Raw genomic sequence first — 20,627 nt, 5'->3', positions numbered from 1 at the left:
TACCAAGCAGAGAGTAGGGGCATAGTAGACACTCCACAAATGGATGCAATTCAATAAGTCAACGTACAAAAGAACTTTAATATGGTTATGGTGGGATAAAAAAAAAAAGAGATAGTGAAGCTAAGAGTCCATTGTACACTTGAGGCTTGAGTTGAAAATGGCCCGGCCAAAAGCAGCATTTCCCAATGAATATTAGTCTTATGTGATGTTCTTTTTATTTTTAATATTTTATTTATTTTTATATATTTTATTGACTTTTTACAGAGAGGAAAGGAGAGGAATAGAAAGTTAGAATCATCTATGAGAGAGGAACATCGATCAACTGTCTCCTGCACACTCCCCACTGGGGATGGGCTTTCAACCAATGTACATGCCCTCGACTGGAATCGAACCTGGAACCCTTCAGTCCGCAGGCTGACTGCTCTATCCACTGAGCCTAACGGATCAGAGCCACATGATGTTCTTAGAAAAAGAGTTAGTGGTCCAAACAGTTTGGGGATTACTGTATTCAGTGTCCCCCACACATGCTCCTAAAGTTTGTCATACGTATTTAGCTGTTACACATATATTATTTTACATGGAGGAAAAATGTTTAACATAATTTAACCAAGCAGTTCTCAAAATTATCTGACATATGGCTATACCTCATCCTTCTCCACATAATATCTATTAATGTTTTCTGGAAGGAATATCTTGCTTTAGAAGGAAATTTAACACTTGTCCCAGTATGAGAATGCCAAGAACAGTTCTCTCTGTACCTTTCTAACTGAAAAAATGAGATGGCTCTTGTTTCTCTCATGCACTGTCCATAGCAGTTAGAGGGGTTTCCTGGGTTGGTAAGGACCAGGGGAGAGGGGGAGTGGGCTCCTGATCCCAGATGTTCCTCCCCCCAAAATTCCCTTTACTAAAGCATTCCTAGCCTTGTCCCCACTCTCACCCCCACAGAGGTAACAGAAAGTGAAGTAGATCCTGCCACTTCCCAGGATCATTGTAGCCTGGGGCAGGCCATCAGATACACGGTGTTAGCAGACAGCTTGAACTGATTTAAACCTAGTGTAACAGTGCTGCCAACATTGTGTCCTCTAATTCGGTGCTAACTGTGGACAGAGAAAAAAATTACTCCTGGACAAATGTGACTCTAGCTTTATGCGTGTAACTCTTAAGAGGTTCCTTAATAAAGAGTGCCTAAAGCAATAAACTAATACAAAAAGGCACTTTCCAATTTTTTTTTTTTTGCTGCTTTCTAAGGCAATGATTATTATTATGGAAAACTTTCAGACATTAATAGAAACTGGAAGGATTATATAAGAAAGCATCTTTGTACTCATCACTCAACTATCCATCTCTAACTAATAAGATACACGTATATACCAAAGTATCTACAGTTCAAATGGCAGATAGATAGATAGATAGATAGATATTATTACACCTAACAGAATTAATAATAATCCCTTAATCATCTGATACTTAGTTCATATTCATAATTCCAAAATTATCTCAAAGATAAATGTACATAGTGCATGTGCTCTAGTAAAATCAAGATGCAACCGAAGTGCACATATATTTATCTCTTAAGTAACATTTTTTAAAATTTTATCTTTATTGTTGAAAGTATTACAAATGTCCTCTTCCCCCCCCCATTGACTTCCACCCCACACACCCCAGCCCTTTACCACACTATCGTCTGTGTTCATGGGTTATGTTTCATCCTTAAGTTTTATTCCCCTTTTCCTTTTGTTATAGCACAGTAAGAAGCTAGCAAAATTCTAGGACTAGCAGAATAGCGAAGCTAAGATAGTTAAACAACAGTTTGCAGACACCTAGTAAATCTTATTTTCCTTAAACCAAGGACACTTAAGAGTAAATGGTCTGCACTTCTCTCCAGCCAGAGGGTAAATAGCTAAAATTACACTACTCAGGGAAACAAATCACAGAAATCTAGTTAGTGCCATTTGCCAACCACACCCAAGGACATAAAATTAAGAGAATAAATCTCATACTGGTACATAGCATAAAGATGATGAATATTCTATTGACCCACCCCTAAGAATTCCCCTAAACAGCCATCCTTTAAAACCCATGAAAATGAAAGTACCAGAGTGCTCTCCCTCCAGGGAACACAACCATGCCATTCCCTTCTTCTCCTTCCCTCAAGGGCATGCACCTCCTAAACTCCGAGGGGCCCCACAAGACTTGCAGCCAGGGGAGGAATGGGCAGTGGCAGCTCGTCCCTGGCTAACCCCCTGAGCTTGCCTCCAAGAACCCCTATTCTCTGACTTTCCAATGAGCCAAAGCAGCCCAGCCTGAGCTCTCCTGTTGCTTCTTCTATGGCCTTCCCTGTTTAACTGTCTTCGTGTATTTTTGTTGTGGTCAATAAATTTTTACTTGCTTTTCTACACTTTGTCTCTTGATTAAAATCTTTCCTTCAAGAAGACAAGTACCAAGGTCTCCTTGTTTTATTGGTAATAGCTTTTTTCCTTTTTCTTTTTTTCTTTTTTACTTTTGTCATTAAATTCTACACTTTTTTCTTTTATACTTATATGTACTTTCAAGAAAATTTTTAGGACATATTGTTCTAATGATGAAAGGAAATAGAAAAGTCAAATAGGTGAATCATCTTAAAATTTGGGCAGAGTACACACAAAGTTAAATGGAACTTGTAGTTTATCCTTCATGTTCTGAATGCCACATATTTTTTTCTCAACTATTTCTTTGCAGAAAAACAAAGAAGAAATTAGCTAAGGAAATATATATAATATTTATAAGTATTATATATAAATATATAATATATATAATTATTCTGAGTAATAATTATATTTCATAATTTTATAATTATAATTTGTTATTCCTATAGATGAGGCAGGACTCCACCCAAAATCTACTGACTCCTGAACATAACAACACCCACTTTCCATGCAATGAATCAAAACTTTGTGTTCTCAAAAGGTTTGTCTATATCTCTCTAGATTTCTTAATTTATTTTAAATAAATTAAATATGTTTAATCTTTCATATGACATGATTGGGGGAAAACTTACAAAACAAAATCTAAGGATCATTTTCAAAAGTAGGATCCAGCCTTCTTAAGAGTTTTTCTATATGCTCTTAGCCATCCCTTTTTCTGAAAAGCTAAATGCTAAATGGATCACTTCATTTGCAAAGACAGTAATTTCTAAGCCTTTATTTAGAAGAGATGAGGAAAGAACAATAAATCGTGAAGAGAATTAGTAACACAGTCTTTCAGTTGCAGGTATTTCAATTGATTAACTATCAGACCAAGCATTTCCCTAAATTCAGCAAGCCAACTTAATCTGTCTTTGGACATATTCTTTGTAATTTGTTAAGGCTATTGGCCCAATCAAGAGCACCAAACACTGACTATTAGTTTTGGTTTGATTTGTAGGTTGGAATTACTTTACAAAGAGAAATCTATACATTGCATGATAACTCCACAACCCAGTTATTCAAAACGCTTATAATTGATTGCCAAGGGATGTGCCAAAAAGTCTTAAATAGGCACACAAATGATTTGTAAAGATATCATTATCATTTTCTTCCTGATTTGTTACAACTATTATACTTCTTCATGCTCTGACCTTTAATAGAATAGTTCCCCTATAAGCCATTTCATTCTACCATCAGTAAAAAAAAAAAAAAAAAAAAAAAAAAAAAAAAAAAAAAAAAAAAAAAAAAAAAAAAATTCTCCTCCTTTTAAGTGCAAGTTAATTATGCAATCATTCATCATTTCCAGATGCTGATTGGGGGACTGTTTGAGACAAAGAGAGATTATATACCTACAATCTCATTTCTTAGAACCTTTCAAAGTAATTCTGAGTTAAAAACTCGGTGTGTGCACTGAAACAAGCAGGAGGAATGAAGCTGTCAGCTTTCTAGCCACATGGTATATTCTATTCTCTGGTGTTGATCTTGATAAAGAACCTGTGCTTCATAAACCATTGAAAAACTAGAATTTAACCGGCTAGTGGAAGAACCCTGACATCAATATATCTTTAAATGGAGGTCAGGGAAAAGTTAAATTACTGACCGAATGGGTAAAAATCTTTCCCTTGACATATAGCCTAATTTTTTTCAGTACATCTCCAGGCAAGATTGTGTGGCTACAATCATTTAAATCATTTTATTTCTACATTTTGCTTCATACTAAAGGAGGATGGGTAAGACGTGACATTGGTGCTCAAAAAGGGGAGTTATATATAGGTAAGAGCACCCTCCTTGACACATACTATTTTTGGAGAGAAACCATCTCTCCTGTAGGACAGATAAAACCAGTCATGTTGAATGTATATGAGAGTCATCTCATGGTTTTACTCATCTCTGCTAATAGGCACATATCTCAACCTCTGCAACTGTAATGGCTTCTGTACAAATGGGCTCTCACTACATCCATGAGGCTTTCTCGCCTTTTTCTTTATCATAACCAGAGGTTTGTGGGTCATGAAATCTAAAGCCTTTGGCAGGAGGGACCTGAGTGGTAAGGTGATGGCTCTGGCTGGCAGCCTAGGTTTGGGCTGTGCCCAAGAGAAGCAGGGCTCAAAGGGCTACAAGTTTATAGTTCCAAGTACATGAAACACAGTAGGCACTTATTGACATGGCAAATACTTACTGACCACCAACTGACTATATAGTATTAGAAAAGGATAAGACAGAGGGTTCATTTGTAACTGGATAACTAGTAAAAAGTAACAGATTGCAAAATTTTAACAAAACTAGGGATCACACAATAATGTTATATCATTACTTATATTGTGTTACTAGTGAACAAGGTAAGTGAGAAAAACTCCAAAGCTGGAAAGGGTCAAGTGGAAGAACTCCCCCTGGTAAAAGGGCTGCCCTGGACTCCATTGTAGCCTGTAGATTGGATATGTACAGGAATAGGAAAATTGTGTCTTCAAGAACTAAGGAGAAGAGAATCCTGGAATAAACCATAGGCAGCAAAATCTCAGACATTTTTCTTAGCAGTATGTTTACAGATACATCTCCTAAGGCAAAGGAAACTAAGAAGAAAATAAACAAATGGTAATACATCAAACTAAAAAGCCTCTGCACAACAAAAGAAACCATCAACAAAACAAAAAGAGAGTCCACTGTATAGGAGAACATATTTGCCAGTGATATATCTGATAAAAGGTTAATACCCAAAATATATAAAACATACAACTTAACAAAAGGAAGACAACAATCCAATTAAAAATGGGCAAAGGACCTAAATAGACATTTCTCCAAAGAGGACATACAGAAGGACAAGAGACATATGAAAAATGTTCAAAGTCATTAATCATCCAAGAGATGCATATCAAAATGATAATGAGGTACCATCTCACACCTGTTAGAATGGCTACCATCAACAAATGACAAGTGCTGTTGAGGATGTGGAGAAAAGAGAAAGCTCATACACTGCTGGTGGCGATGCAGACTGTTGCAACCATTTTGGAAAACAGTATGGAGTTTCCTCAACAAATTAAATATGAAACTGCAATTTGACCCAGTGATCCCACTTCTAGGACTATATTCTAAGAAACCTGAAGCACCAATCAGAAAGAATGTATACATCCTTATGTTCATAGCAGCACAATTTACAACAGCTGAAATCTGGAAATAGCCCAAGTGCCCATCAATAGATGAGTTGGTAAAAAAGCTGTGGTACATTTATACCACGGAATACTATGCATCAGTAAAAAAGAAGAATATTTTACCCTTTGACACAGCATGGAGGGACCTGGAGAATATCATGCTAGGTGAAATAAGTCAGTCAGAAAAAGACAAGTATCACATGATCTCATTCATATGTGGAATCTAAGTAACAAAATAAACTGATGAACAGAGTGGATCCAGAGACATGGAAGCATGGAACAGAGTGAAGAATCTCAAAGGAAGGCAGGGGAGGGTGGGTGGGTAGGAAGTAATCAACCAAAGATCATGTATGCATATATGTATAATCTATGGACACAGATGATAGCGTGCTGAAAGCCTGGAGGCATGCTGGAGGGATAGAGAGGGTCTATAAGCAGGGGGGGGAGGGGGATATATAATACTTTCAACAATAAAGACTTTTTTAAAAAACAAAAAGAACTAAGGAGATGAAACTAAAAATAAATTTCTATTCATAAATGAAACATTTTATAGGGGAGATTATCTTTCTTCTGTGACATCCTCATTCAATTTTCTGAAATCTAATAACAACTTGAACCCTCTATGCTTGTGAGTACCACAAAGAAGCACAAGGAAAACTTCTGGCCTTTCTAAGATATAGTCAAAACAATCAAAGTATATCACCTTCCTTTTTGATATGATATGTCAAACAATACTAATAGTTGCCTGCTTATGTCTGCTCAGCCCTTTCACCTTTTGTTGTTGTTCTCTGGCTTGCAGTGTGTGTAACGAAAAAACTATTTTTCTCAACCATACCAGCAACAGGGGGAAATATGATGAAGCAACAGCCCACTGCTAGAGCTTTGGGGAGAACACTCAAGGTGGCAGAATCAGATAGTGCACACCCTTGGGTCCTCCCCTTTGTCCTTCAGAGAATATGGGCCCAGCACTGGCTGATGGCCATGAGGTGAAAGCCATACTGTCTTGGTCCTTTCATGCTGCTATTACAAAATACCATAGACTGAGTAAGTCATACTAGTAAATAGCAGAAATGTATTGCTCACTGTTCTGAAGGTCGTTTGTCCAAGAGTGATGGTGTTGTCAGATTCCCCTTGCAGTTGCAGGCTGCCAGCCTGTTGCATCCTCACATGGTAGAAGTGTGGAGGAGCTCTCTGGGGCCTCTTCCATAAGAGCACTAATGGCCTAATCACTTCCCAGAGCACCACCTCCTAATAATATCACACTAGACATTAGGGTTCAACATATCATTTTGGGAGACACCAACATTCCGTCTATAGTACATACATTAGTTCCTGAAAGCTGAAGGAACTAACTCCCTGGTGGCATTATTGAATGCTATGCCAGTCTTGGATCACCTGACTAACTTTTTTAAAGCTAAAATGTAAAAGCCTTAATGTATTAAAGCCTAGTTTTTAGAAGTTTCTGTTGCTTGAAGTCAAACATGATCCTCAAGCATATTTCATTGATTAGTTCATTAACATAGGAAATCCTCTGGGGTAGGAATTATTATTACAAGACAAAAGTGAATTACCTTGCATCAAATATTCTCTTTATGTTGAATTTTTCTCTCCCTTTTAAATCACAAATTCCATTTCCCCCAAGTCTTTCTGGCTTCTCTTCTCCACCTGTACCTCTCTGGCCCTTAGTCTAGACTTTCCTCACCTGAAGTATTTGCAAAAGCCTGCTCATTGTTCTACTTTCAGATTCATTCATTTATTTATGCATGCAGCAACTCTCTTGAATGTCAGGCACAATTGATGCTAGAAGGAGAATAGTGATAAAGATATATGTGGCTCATGCCATTAAGCATCTTGGATTTTTCCTACTTACTGTCAACAGTGTTGTCCAAAAATGTATAGATGATCACATTATTTCTTATTTAAAATTCTAAAATAACTTTGCGCAGTCTATAAGCAAAACTAAAAACTTTAAATTTCATGCAAGACCTTTGGGAACCTCACAATATGCTAACTTTCCAACTCATCTGATGACCTTCCATCACCTTTTTCCTTCCAGGTACCTATTTTCACGTTCACTGAACTGCTTGCTAGGTAATGCATTTAAAGTACCTCACGCAAGGCTGGCTAAAATAGGCACTTGGAAAATGTGGCTTGCTTTCCTCAGCTCTTCCTCAAAAACACCACACACTTTTACACCTTATGAGTTCGCATATAATTTTGCCTGAAATTCCTTGTGCACTTTTACTCCCAGAAATCTACTCAAGAGTTCAAGATTCAGCTTCAATTCTGTGAGCTCTCTAGGTATCCCAGATAATGTGGAGAGTCAATGATTATGGGTTGCACCTTCCTTCCGAATTCGAGAACAGAGAAGTTCCTGTTATTGAAAGGAATCACTGATAACTGCACTTATTTCTCTTTAAATAAATTAAGTTTGTAATAACTGCCAGTAGGTGTTAATGTGCTGTTAGAGAGAAATCAAGGGAAATTCTTTAGAACTGGCTAGTTGAGAACTTAATTATAACAGATTCCAAGTAACCCAAAGATAGCTAAAATGTTCAGCTCTAGAGTCATCTGAGACAACGGTAACATCTAATGCAGCAAGTACACCTTTGCAATACATGGATTTAACTTAATTAATTCAATATTTATTAAGCACCTAATGTGTGGACTTGGGTGGAGTTGCCCACAAAGTATACAGATTGTTATAAGCATTGATTTTCTTGGGGAGTTGGAAGGGAGGAAAAGGAGTAAGTCAAATGAGGCAAGAGAATAGAGAGTATATGTTTATATTAGATATAGAAGAAATGAAAACCTAAAAAGACTAACAAAACTGGGTAAAAAGGCAAGAGATTGAGTGTATAAATATCTCAGTGTAGTCAAAGAATAAGTGTGGTAGCCCTAGCTGGTTTGGTCAGTGGATAGAGCATCAGCCTGTAGACTAAAGAGTCCCAGGTTCAATCCTAGTCAAGGGCACTTGCCTGGGTTGTGGGCTTGATCCCCATTAAGGGATGTGTAGGAGGCAGCCAATCAATGATTCTCTCTCTCATCATTGATGTTTCTATCTCTCTTTCCCTCTCCCTTCCTCTCTGAAATCAATAAAGATATGTTTTTTAAAAAAGAGAGTTAGTGTGGTATATGTAATGGGTGAGTATGCTAGAAGATAAAGCACCACAAGGCTAGAGTGTTGAGCTTGTCCACATGGACAGACAAGCCATCTAGAAAAATGGGTAAAGGTGCAGACTGCAAGCCAAATGGAGGATTCTCCGTATTTGGAGAAGGTCAGCTATGGGGAGGCACAGAGGGTAGTCAAGCTGAATAGTTTAACTCTCATAAGTCAGGCATTATTTACACAATGATGGTTGAACAAGGCTTTAGAATATTGCTGAGGATTCTCTCTCCCTTGGTGTCACTCACAGGTAGGTACCAAAGCCTAATACTGATAGGAGAAATGTTTAGTTTTAGTTAAAAGGGAGAAAGAAAATTGTATTCTTAGGGGAAAAAAAAAAAAAACATGTTTGAATCAAATCAAGAAAGCTTAATAAGTCTTTTTTGAAAATGATGAAATTTTCTTCATCAAGATAAGGGATTTCTTGAAAATGTAAAATATTGCAAGTAAGTAGGAGGCTGACCAGTATAAAATACATGAAGAGCTTTTTATTTTTGCAAGGATGTTTGGTTGTGAGGCACAGTGAATTAGCTGACATCAAGATTTATTTTTTTTAATATATTTTATTAATTTTTTACAGAGAGGAAGGGAGAGGGAGAGTTAGAAACGTTGATGAGAGAGAAACATTGACCAGCTGCCTCTTGCACATCCCCTACCGGGGATGTGCCTGCAACCAATGTACATGCCCTTGACTGGAATTGAACCTAGGACCTTTCAGTCCACAGACCGATGCTCTACCACTGAGCCAAACCGGTTTGGGCAAGATTTATTTTTATTGTTGAAAGTATTGCTTCCCCATTGACTCCTTCTAGCCCACCTCTGCCCTCCACCCCAGGCTTTCACCACCCCATTGTATGTATCCATAGATTATGCATATATGCATGCAAGTTCTTTGGTTGATCTCCTTCCCCCCACCCACCCATTCCTACCTTCCGTCTGAGATTCCACAGTCTGTTCCACGTGACATCAAGATTTTAAGGAAATGATAGAAACAAGTGCTTTGTGGGCTGACTTAGGCCAAATTTCAGGTATGTCCTACCTAGGACAGGAAGTGTGAGATTTCTGTGGCCTTTGTTCTGGGTTCTTAAGTAAACATTGTTGAGAAGTTGTTGTATCTTTAACGAAATTCTAACCTTGGTGGATTGGAACTAAAATTATAAAATTTACATATCCTTACCTCCTGGTGGGAAACTCCCAATAAGAGAGATTAAATAGCTTTTGGAGGCATATACTATGATCTGGATTGAGTCTCATTTTGGTGATGCCCCTGGCAGCATCAGTCAGAGGTAAGACCCAGGAAAGGAAGGTTCACTCTCCAAGCCAGGAAAGGTTATAAAATGACCTGATTGTTGTGTCTGAAATATGGAAAGCACAAAATATATTTATTGAAAGATTAATATGAACTGTAGGTTTTAACTTTCTGTTAGAAGTTTTGCTTGCACATTTTCAAACTGCTTAAAAAGACTGTAGGGAATACTTGGCATTCTTTCTGGCTGCCCTGTATCTGAGCCACTTCTTCACTTAAGGGAGTTCCTATTTGGTGAGTTACAATTAGAAAGTCATGCTAGATCCTCTTTATCCAAACTCCCTTACAGGTCAAGAGCTTGCATGAGTCCTAAGCTCAGTCAATGAGAGCCAACTTCCCAGACTTTATGCTGGATCTGGAATGGAATGACTCTTGGCTGGGAGAGGGGTGAGGTTGGCTATGGCAGCAAGGTTAATTTCCCAGAGCAGTATTAGTAGCAGTGGCAATGGCAGTACCCTGTGCTCCAGGCTGGTTTGGCAGTAGCAGTTTCAGCTGCAGGGTGTTGTGCTTAGTGGCAGTGGAAGTTGTGTTCTCCCCCACCAGTTCTAACTGTGATTTATGCCATTGTTCCTGACGACACACCCTCTGGTCCTGGTTTTTTATCCCCACATGAATCCCACCCATATATCTTTTTAGTAAATTCAATTTCTTCTTAAATCTGATAGATTTTGTTTCTTATTCTGGCAAATGAAGCCCTACAGATACAGATGTTCGTTGCAGAAGTGGAGTGCCAAAAGTAAAGGGGCCTGAAATGAGGAGTTGGGTAATGGAGGGGGTGCTCTATGGAAGTGAGACACCTGACTGGGAAGTGGTGACTCTTTTTATCAGGTTGCCAAACAATTGGTGAAATTATCTGTTGCTCCTGAACACAGATCATGGGCCTAGATAGGCTTTGGATGGATGACTTTGCTCATCAATAGATGGCTTTCAGTGAGGGTCCATGAGAAAGAAAGACTAAGGATGGACCATGTTAAAGAGGGAGACAGGAGATTCAGCAGCAATAGATAAATTTGAGCCAGACAAGCTTAATCTTCCAGGACCTTCTTAAATATTTTTTATAAAGTTGTTTCTGCCTGACAAATTGAAAAACCCAGATGGCCAAGATTGGATTATAGGTATTGCCTTCCACCCAAGGTTATTGTTTTAAATTGCCTCGGGTCATTAATCTAAGGTCTAGGAGGACTGGCATCATGTAGAAGTCCCTGGCACAGAGTCAAGAATTCTCAGGCTCACAGTCTATTTCTAGAAAAGATCATTGGCTGTGGTATTAGGCCATGGATTTGACTGGAAACACCTGAAGCCTACTGAGTTCTTACAGGAATTATATTACCAAAGAAAGCCCAAGGTTAATAAACAATGGCCTGTGGCTACTTGGCAAATCCCTGAGATCCTAAACTCCCACCAACAGGAAAAAGAATACTAAAGCTTGTCCAGCCCTCAGAAAGAGCATTTTCCAATGTTTATCTCCAATGTTTTCATAAAGAAGAATTATAAAGATCTGGATAGAGTGGCTGCCATTACAAATAGACCCAATATATAAATGGCTTGAACAAAATAGGAATTTTATTCTTGTTTACATAATAGGACTGAGCAAGTGAAAAAGTAGATTGCACAGCCTTTATCCAGGCAGTAATTCAAGGATCCAGGCTGAAAGAGGTACTACCATATTGAACACAATATTTTAAGCTTATCTCATTGGGTATCTGCACTTCAGTGAGCTAGAAGGAGAAAAAAGACCTGTAAGCACACATGCTGGTGGTTTTATCAGCCTGGAAGTGACACATGGCTCTTCCACTAATCATCTATCGGCTGGAACTCAATCTACATGCTAACAACAAGAAAGGCTGGGAGAGGTGGCCTCGCTTCCAGGAGGAAGAAAAAACATTGGAGAGCACTAAACAAAGTTGGCACCACAGAGAAAAGAAAGACCATTCCTGAGAGCAGAATGAGGGCTGCACAATTGGTTGGCCAAGTATCTGTCTCTACTGCCAATGTAGGAAGACCTTGCTACTCTCATCTAACAGAATGTAAGTACTATGACCAGTAACAATTTCATTTGTTTATATTGTTTCTTTTTCCAAATTATAGTTGACTCGGGGGGAGGTGGAGGGGAGGGAAATTGAAGGAAGAATTTATCCTATTTTATATTGGGTATTCTTGTGATGAACATTTGTTTTAACCATATGTGAACAGACTACAAAGAAACAAGTTAACAATAAAAAACCAGAAATCCTGGGTGTAGAACTGGATATATTGACTGATGATACTCTGGCCTGTCTCCCTTTAGGGAGGTGGTAGATGTGAGCACTTTTTACCAAGTGTGAACAGGTAAATATTGAAATGTTGATTGGGCAAAGGGTGGACCTGAGGAGGCATTTTTGATTGCTAATCCAACATTAATTCTATTGTTTTCCTCATTTTAACAGAGCCAAAATTTTGTTCAGGTAGCCCATTCTTTTTTTAACTTTATTTAGTCAACTATAGTCATCTGATTCCCTTTGCTTGTGGTACAGGGAAGGGTATGAGATGCAACTCTGGCCAATGAAACATTAGGGGAAATCTGCTGAATGGCTTTGGAAAAAGGTTTCATTATTACTACTAAAAGATTCTCAGGGAATACATTTGACTTTGCTAGGAGCGCACATACTATCTGGAACTGAGCCAACATTGTGTGACCATGAAGGGAGCTGGACCAAGGCTAAGTCGGCAGCAGCAAAACAGAGCCAAAGATAGAAAGGGCCTGTTATAATTATATCATTAAGCTACTAAATTAACTGCCCTTCAGATCTCCAAATAAGAGCCTCTAGGCAATACTATGTAGGATAATATTTTTTTATTAGTGTTTAAGACATGTTGAGTCAGGTTTTCTGTTACTCTTAGCTCCAAGTCTCCTGACTGATAAAGATCCTTTGTGCTATCCAGCCCAAATAGCTCAGATCACACATGGGGAACCTAAGGTTTAGTGTCATAGAAAATATTGAATATATTGTCATAGAAAATATATTGTTCATATTTTTTTAATAAATATATTTTATTGATTATTTACAGAGAGGAGGAGAGAGGGATAGAGAGCTAGAAATGTCAATGAGAGATGAACATTGATCAGCTGCCTCTTGCACACCCCCTACTGGGGTTGTGCCCGCAACCAATGTACATGCCCTTGACCGGAATTGAACTTGGGACCTTTCAGTCCGCAGACCGACGCTCTACCAGTGAGCCAAACTGGTTTCGGCTATTGTTCATATCTTATAAATGTATAATATCCTTGTTAAATGAAGATAGTATGTAGAGCACATCTCAGTAAAGAATATGTGTGTGGCCTGGCTGGTGTGGCTCAGTTGTAGATTGTCCACCCATGACTCAGGAGGTCACAGTTCAATTCCTGATCAGGGCACATGCCTGGGTTGTGGACTGGATCTTCATTAAAGGCTGGGCAGGAGGCAGGCAATCAATGATCTTCTCTCATCATTGATTTTTAAAATATATTTTATTGATTTTTTACAGAGAGGAAGGGAGAGGGATAGAGAGTTAGAAACATCAATGAGAGAGAATCATCGATCAGCTGCCTCCTGCACACCCCCTACTGGGGATGTGCCCGCAACCAAGGTACATGCCCTTGACCAGAATCGAACCTGAGACCTTTTAGTCCGCAGGCCGATGCTCTCTCCACTGAGCCAAATCGGTTTGGCTCTCATCATTGATGTTTTTATCCATCTCTCCTTCTCTCTTTTTCTCTCTGAAATCAATAAAAACATATTTAGGAAATAAAAAAGGAATGTGTGTGTGTGTGTGTGTGTGTGTGTGTGTTTCAGGAGGGTAATAAATTTAGCTTAATCCACCTACATTTTCTCAACAAGTTTCCCTTGTAATTGAAAGCATATATTTGATAGCCAGTTGGCTGGGGTCATTGGTATACTGCTTGGTTGTAAAATGGATTGAAGTTAGTCAGAGTAGAACACATTGCCTTGGCCACATTAGGATGGTGAGCTAACCACCAGAAGTTATGTTCACTCTGAGAGAAAATAACTTCATTAGAAGGCTAACCATCAAGAGTTATGTTCACTCTGAGAGAAAATAACTTCATTAGAAGCCCTATAATGTGGCAGGAATTGAGAATTCCCCTTCAGGTTCTATTTTACACTTGTTCTATTGCTTTGGACAAATAAATAGCAGAAATAAAGCTTTGCGGATGTGGGTGGCTTACATGGTATTTTAAGATCCAGTGTTTGTGTTTGGTTTTGTGTGCTTTGTGTGTGTTATGCTGTTGTGTTTTTGTTTTTGTTTTTGTTTTTGTTTTCAACAGTTGAACTTTTTCCTCTGTGAATGGTTCTAAAGTTACTGGAGATGATTTTCTTCCCATTCTATTCTATTCTATTCTACTTACCCCTTTCAGTTATTGTGACTACATAATGATGAAAATAGCTACTGTAAATAACACATTGACTTTTTATCTCTTCTTTCCCACAAAGAGAAAAATTCATGCTGAGCTATAGGGAGAACTGAGTAGCAGCTGCTGCAATATCTCTATCAACAAAGATGTATGGACTGTTTGGAAAAAGCATAATTTTACCTCCTATTGGGATAAAATGGAAGGAAATATATATATAGTAACTAAACTGAGCTTCCACAATTCCACCCCATCCCTATTTTTTAACCTGGACAATTGCCTAACTTAATGAGTGGAACATCCAGAATGCCAAGAGCAGTCCAGTCTTCCTTCACTTATTCGTATTTCTCTGGAGTTTAAGGATCCTCAAGAAGATAGTGGAGGCAACAGTATGGATTTGCACAACTTTGGGCAAAAAATGTAATAGTTTTACTCCTTTATAAAAAAATCTTTATTGTTGAGATTATTACAGATGTCCTTCTTTTCCCTTCCCCATTGCTACCCTCCAGCTTGGGCCTCCTTCACCCCAGGCCTTCACCACACTATTGTGTGTGTCCATAGGTAATGCATATATATATATATATATATATATATATATATATATATATATATGATCTTTATTTAATCTATTTCCATCCTCTCACCCTCTTCCCTCTGAGAATCATCAGTTTGTTCCATTTCCATGCCTCAAATTCTATTTTATTCACCAGTTTATTCTGTTCATTAGATTTCTTATTCATTAATTTTGATTTTTAGATTCAATTGTTGATAAGTATGTATTTGTTGCCATTTTGTTGTTCATATTTTTTACCTTTTTCTTCTTCTTTTTCTTCTTCTCCTCTTCGCAAAGAATATCCTTCAACATTTTATATACTACTGGTTTGGTGATGATGAACTACTTTATCTTTCTTTTATATGAAGCTCTTTATTTGACCTTCAATTCTAAATGATAACTTTGCTGGGTAAAGTAATCTTGGTTGTAGGTCCTTGGTATTTATCATTTTGAATATTTCTTGCCACTCCTTTCTAACCTGCATAGTTTCTGTTGAGAAATCAGCTGACAGTTATATGGGCAATCTCTTGTAGGTAACTAACTGCTTTTTTCTTGCTGCTTTTAAGATTCTCTTTTTGTCTTTATAACTTGGCATTTTAATTATAATGTGTCTTGGTGTGGTTCTCCTTGGGTTCCTCTTGTTTGGGACGCTTTGTGTTTCCTGGACTTGCAAATCTATTTCTTTTACCAGGTAGAGGTTTCCTGTCATTATTTCTTCAAATAGGTTTTCAATATATTGCTCTCTCTCTTCTTCTGGCACCCCCATAATGTGGATGTTGATATGCTTGAAGTTGTCCCATAAGCTCTTTAGATTATCTTTTTTTTTTAATCTTTATTTTATTTATTTATTTATTTATTTATTTATTTATTTATTTTTGCTTTTCTAGTTGGGTTTTTTTGCTTCCTCATATTTCAGATCATTGATTTGATTCTCAGAGTCCTCTACTCTACTGTCAAATTCCTATTGTTCTTTATTTCAATCAGTGTATGCTTAATTTCCAACTAGTCCTTTTCTAATTTTTTTAGGTTTCTAGAAGATTCTTGAGTAACCATATAACCATGATTTTGAACTCTATATCCAGTATTTTGCTTTCTTCCATTTCTTTCCTTTGTGACATATTTCTTTGTCTCTGCATTTTGGCTCCTTCTCTCTGTTTCTATGTATTGGGTAGAGCTGCTATGTCTCCTTAATTTGCAGAATGGCCTTGTGTAGTAGGTGTTCTATAGGACCCAATGGATTAGCTTCCCCAGTTACCTGAATGGGAAGCTCTAGGTGCACCCCTTGGTGGGCAGTGTGCACTGTCCTGTTATAGTTGAGATTTGATTGTTGTTGATGTCACTCAGAGGAATTGACCTCCAGAACAATTGGCTGTGAGGACCAGCTCTGACTACAGTGGGAGAGCTGCTATGCAGGAGACACCCTATGAAGCAGGACTTGCTTCAGTGAGGCTCTGGTGCTGAGTCTTCCCCTTGTGTCACTTATGGATGTGTAGAGTTGCAATCTGACATTGACCACTGGATACACTAGATCTTGAGTCTCCAGGGAGGTGCAAAAATAGCCACTGTCTGGGGCCACCCAGCAGGAGCTACAGAGAGACCTTCAGATTCCTCATCTTTGTATCAGGTTTGGAAGTGACCAGATGAGTCCCAGCTATGAAGCAAGGTAGGCTGTTGCTGGTGCCAGGTCTTTGGCCTCTTATTGATAGGTTTGGAGCTTCCTGACCCAATTGCAGCTTGTTCAAGAAATTTTAGACTGAGCAAGGACAGGCCATTTATATGTGAAAGCCGATGCACCTAACTTGGGTAAGGTTGTAAATTGGATGAGGCGGGGACTTAGGGGATCACCAGGGCTGAGCAAACAGAAATGGCTGCCAGTTAGCTTTGAAACCAGGGAGGTCCCAGCATAGGAACAATTATCCCTGCAAGCACCTCTTTCTGGGAGATAGTTGCCCATGAGTTCCTACCAAGATGCCAGATAATCCAATACCTCCTCATATGTGTCTCTGATTCCGAGAGCCTCACCGTGACCCTGGAGCTCAGAGGAAGCAGGACCTTGTAAGTTTAGTTCATTGTGCCAGGCTTTTAAGAGGAACAGCTGAGTCTGTAGCAGCCAGTGTGTCACTGAGCCCCAATCTGCACTGGTTTTTATAGCCGGTAGTTCTTATTGCCCATAAGGATTTCTCTTCCCTGCTCTGGGATCCTTGGCTGAGGCTGGGACCTCTTCCCTCTCAGGTAGGTCTCTGTAGAGGCAATCACCCTCCTGATTAGAAAGCAGAACATGTGGGTGCCCGACCAGCCTGTTCTGTGCCTCTGCATCTCCTACCAGTCTCAGTGTGCTTTCTTCTTTACTTTTCTAATTGTAATACTTCCATTCAGCCTGCTTTCTAGTGTTTTTGAATGATGGTTGTTCTGTATTTTAGTTGTAATATTGATGTGGTTGTGGGAGGCAGTGAGTATGGATGTTTACCTATGCTTCCATCTTCAAATATCTCTAGTTTTACTTATTAAGGCAAGGCATTCATTTAGTAAAGTCTTAGTTTGCCTTATTCTTAAGAAGTGGATCATTCTGGAAACAACATGAGATTTAGGGTCGAGAGACCTGGGAAGAAGCCCTAACTTGCCACTTAGGAGCTTTATAACTTTGCTTAGATAGCTTCACCTATCTCTAAAATAAGCATAATAATAGCCAAATGATTCCTGCATTCATTTCTTTCCTTTATCATACCCTCTTTCAAAACACTTGAAGCAGATTATAAAAATTATATATGCAATAATCAAATGAGGCTGATAGAACAAACCTAGAAAATTAGAACAAAGAGAGAAAGCATGCAAACTATAAAGTTTGATAATAAGAGCCATAAATATGTATCACATTAGAATCTGAGGTTCCTAGAAGCTAGGACATGAAGGGAAAAATGAGGTTACATATATTAGATTTTCATTAAGGAAAGTATCAGTTCCTCAGAGGATAGAGAGCATTTTCTTGGCACTGCATTCTCAAAGAAATTGAAACCTTATAAGGATAATAATGCCCAGGGTTGTTAAGTGCATTAAGTATATATAAAAATCTTAATTGAAAACAATTATTTAATACCAATTAGTATATAAATATTAATTAAACACATTTCCAGAAACTACATTTGAAAGCAGAGAGCAAAGTTGTAACATCTTCATTCTTTTCCGTGGAAAGCATTTCTCTAATATACTCCATGCTTTCCTGCTTCACACGAGTAGATCACACAAAGCATAATATCACTTTTAGAGAGGATTGGAGAATTTATGATTATAAAGGCCAATGATTGTTGCTTGCAGTATCTATAGCTGTAAATGTAGGTGTGAAAAATGTATGTGGCATATCAGGATGAAAGGAAGGGACTATTCCAATGTGTCTGACACTCGCTTTCTAGGGGAAAAATCACTAATATTTATTTGCCTTTAAACAATTTGACTGTGACAAGGGTGGAGTGAAAAATGTGAAGCTATTGACCCTTTGGGCAGTGTAACACAGCTGCCTTTCTGTAAAGCTAATTAGTGACCTAAAGTTGAAGCAAGCAGTCTTTTCCCAAGTGATTTTCTTATCCCTCAGACAATCTTTATGGTCCTCATATCTTTTCCCCCTCAATGCCATGCAAAGTATTATTTTTTATTTCTGCCTCACAACTCAGTGGTCTAGGGGTGTCTTCTTATCAGCTTGTCTTTTACTCAATTTACTAAATCTGAGGGTGTAGTGTATAGAGGGATTATACCTCAATACTTTCAGGAAGTTCTCCAAGGGCACAGGGTGGTAGCTTATTCCAAAGCCTGTCAACATGAGCAGCACCAAGCAGTTGGATATCAGTTTAAAACCTTCTTCTACACTGTTTCATTTAATCTGCACAATTACTCTGAGTGTTAGTTATGATTTCCTTTTGCAGATAGAATAAGACATACCTGCATCTAAATCCATCCTCTGCTCCTTATTAGCTATGGGAGTTCAGGCAAACTAATATCTTTATGAATCAATGATCTCACCTACACTATTGAGTTGTGATAAAGACTGAATGATATGATCTGTGTAAACCACCTTTTAGTGTCAGACATAGACTGATATCTGATACAGAGTGATGATGATTATGATGTCACCTAAACAGAACTCTTGCAACCAAATAATAATGATGATGATGATGATGATGATGATGACGATGATAAATTACATATTAAAATGTTATAAATCACTGAAAATCACATTCTGTCTTATTAAAATATTTTCTTGGGTAATATTTTCTTAATATTACTTATTTGTAATTTGAATTAGTGGATGACAATGGTCTAAAAAAAAGAGTCCCCAAATACAAACCTACTTATCCAGAATAAACTACAGAATCTAATATTCTTGCTTTGAAGCTACCAAAAGGTGATTAAATCCAGTCAAAAGCATTTCTATCTCTAGCCGTTGTTGACTTGTGCTCTCTACTCAGTGGTAAATTCAAGGCAGCTACAATATTTCAGAACTATACATTTTAACCCCTAATATTCTCATATTATAGTAACCTTGACCATGAATGCACAAAACCTTTTCTTATTGGATTCATCTCAGAGGCATCCCATCAGTATTTTCCAGGCTATCATTGTTGAAATAGCCTAGCTTCTTCAGGCGGGTAAATTCTTTAAAGGTGATTTACCTGAAAACAAGCCACAAACATTTTTCAGCAGCCTCCTGATGTGCTGAGTCTTTGTCACTAGGTATTTCAATTTCTAAATGCACAACTTACTTTAAATTGCCAGCCACAGCCTCGAGAAATCATACAAGTGGCAGTCACCGTGTGTGCTGATGCAGCTCAGCCTTTTCAGCCAGCTCTAGTCAGACTTGGGGTGTGCTTTGATCTGTTCTCTGAGAAGCACATGATCTCTGTGTCAAATATCACCAGGGGCACTATTTCACAAGTTGTTGTGCCCAAGTTGCCATGAGGTCTGGGCAGGAGTTAAAACTCAGAATCAGGGATAGGTGTGCACTAGTAAACATTAAGCGCCAAGCACACCGGTGCCAAAGGAAAGCTGTAATACAGGCAGCAAGATAAGATATGGAACTAGAGCCCAGGCAGGGGGCAGAGGACAGGGACAGACAGCCTAGCAATTAGAATGGCCATCCCCTTGCCAAAGCTGTTGATGTTGGGCCACCTATGACTGATATTTGGGGATAACAATTTTTGTTAGTAAATAAACATTTATTAAGTTTTTTCATTTTATTAAATTAGAACACATACACTTGCTTAGAAACGTTAACAAACAATAAGAAATAGCTATGAGTTACATGCTAATGTGCTAAGGGCGACATCTATCCAGAGACATCCAAGAAGAAGGAATCTGGAAAGTCTTCCTAAGAAAGTGCCTTGTTCCTTAGATAGCCCCATACATGTTTTTTTGTTTTTTGTTTTTTGTTTGTTTTGCTTTAAACTTAAGTCTTACACATTTTAAGAGTAACTTCATTTTCCACATTTATCACATTGTTGATTACAGGATGCTGGTTCCTTCCCCTTCCCATCCTCTGGGTATTTTGAAAACAATGGTATTTATATTAATGTCTCACTGGTGCCACGTAAAGTAGAGATGGCTTAGAAGGCAAAGTATTTAAACACCTACAATTTT

The 20,627-nt window shown here is 38.2% G+C and overlaps 1 long non-coding RNA gene across 1 annotated transcript; it reads right to left on the bottom strand.

Annotated features, from left to right (window-relative positions):
- Window positions 1–6,678: 6,678 nt before the first annotated feature.
- LOC123653092 lies at window positions 6,679–19,852 on the bottom strand. The gene is made up of 3 exons (XR_006742721.1): window positions 19,754–19,852; window positions 7,293–7,390; window positions 6,679–6,838 (listed from the first exon to the last, which is right to left on the bottom strand). It is a non-coding gene; the product is annotated as an uncharacterized LOC123653092 (long non-coding RNA).
- Between the last annotated feature and the right edge of the window lie 775 nt (window positions 19,853–20,627).

Source organism: Pipistrellus kuhlii, unplaced genomic scaffold (assembly GCF_014108245.1).
Source record: "Pipistrellus kuhlii isolate mPipKuh1 unplaced genomic scaffold, mPipKuh1.p scaffold_m20_p_3, whole genome shotgun sequence".
NCBI classification, from domain to species: domain Eukaryota; kingdom Metazoa; phylum Chordata; class Mammalia; order Chiroptera; family Vespertilionidae; genus Pipistrellus; species Pipistrellus kuhlii.
The sequence above is the reverse complement of the archived record's forward strand: the minus strand, read 5'-3'. Positions and strand labels throughout refer to the sequence as shown.